Below are 1,861 nucleotides of genomic sequence, written 5' to 3'. Positions count from 1 at the left end.
TGTATTTAATATACAAAATTATTATTATTATTATTATTATTTTAATTTAAAGGGAAAAAAAATATTTTTTCATGTTTTTACATGTGAATTAAAAAAAAAAAAAAAAAAAAAAAAGAGGAAAATTATAAACGAGAAAGAAAGAGAGAGAGAGAGAAAGCCCTAAAGTGGTTTCCGGATGGTAAAACTCTAAAGAGTTTATAACAAAAAAGAAAAGAAAGAAAATTTTTCTTTTTTTATTTTAAAAAATTAATTAATTGTTTTATTTTTTTTTGTGTTTTTTATTATATTAATTATAAAATGTAAAAAAAAAAATAAAATAAAATGTCGATAATGTGTATCGAATTAATTAATTAATTAATTAATTATATTTATTTATTTATTTTTTTTTTTTAATAATAACCATTTAATAAATAAATAAATTTATTTTTTATACAAAAGTTAATATGTATATATATATATACTTAATAAAAAAAAATAAGTTAAAAAAATAAAAGAGTAATAAAATTGTAATTATTATTATTATTATTATTAATAAAAATGACGGGGGGGGGGGAGAAATTGTTGGTTAAACTTTTTAAATTTATTACCCTTTTTTTTTTTAATAACCGCTTTTTATATATATCAAAATTATTATTATTATTATTTTTCCCTACTACTTTTAATTAACATGTTTATACACTCATACACTCACGCACTCACGCACATAATAATAATAATAATAATAATAAATTTTGAAAACAAAAATAATTGTTTTTCTTACCTTTAATTAATAATAAATTAAATAATGATAAATAAATAAAATAATTAATTTCCATTCCCATTAATTTAATTTAATTATTATTTTAACATTTTTTTTTTTTTACAAATTTTTAATTAATTAATAAATAAATAAATAAATAAATTTTTTTTCTTAACGCGATATAAAATTTTTGCCGGTAAAACATTAAAAAAAAAAAAAAACCGTTTTTACTATTTTACATTCATTCGTACGTAACGAAAAAAAATTTAACAAGCGATTTTTTTTTTAAATATATATATAAATTAATAATTTAATTAATTAATAAATAAATAAATAATAATAATAATAATTATTTTTTTTATATTGACAATTATTATTAACTCAAAGAAGAGTTATGTTTCACTAAAAAATACGTTTGTAAATATATATATATATAAAACCAAGGGGGAATCGATGTTTTTGTAGTATTTGAATCACGTTTGCGCAAATAAATTTTTGCTCTCTCTCTCTCTCTCTCTCAAACTCTGATTCTTCATAGATTCTTCCCGTATTTACCTGTTTTGTATTTTACCTCAAAAATAAATCAACCGTGCAAATAAAAATTTATTTATTTATTTATTTATGTACCTTTTTTCTTTTGTGCTTTTATAATTACTAACATAATCAATCGAATAATAATTATAATAATAATTAACAAATAACATTTCAATAACGATTTAATAAAAAATATTTATTATAAACAATTTTATTATTATTATTATTAATTATGTGTTTGTTTGTTTGTTTGATAAATGAAAACATAATTTTTTTAAACAAACGAGAGGAAAAATAGTTAATTATTATTATTATTATTAATTACAATAATTATTTGTTTCGAAATCTTTTTAATTGTTAATAACAATTCGACGTTAACAAAATATATAAACATTTTCAAATTGTTAATTTTGAGTAGTAAAAAAAAAAAAAAATTTAAGAGTTGTTTAATTACACGTATCGAACGTTAAATGATAATAATAATAATAAATTAACAAAAAAATCGTTTAGAAATTTAATGTAAATTTATGTGTGTGTGAGATTAATAATGTACATAAGATAAATCTTTATCGAATTTCCCTTACATCA

The sequence above is a fragment of the Pediculus humanus genome, genomic scaffold (assembly GCF_000006295.1).
Source record: "Pediculus humanus corporis 1103172107855 genomic scaffold, whole genome shotgun sequence".
Taxonomy (NCBI): domain Eukaryota; kingdom Metazoa; phylum Arthropoda; class Insecta; order Psocodea; family Pediculidae; genus Pediculus; species Pediculus humanus.
Note: the sequence above shows the minus strand (reverse complement) of the source record.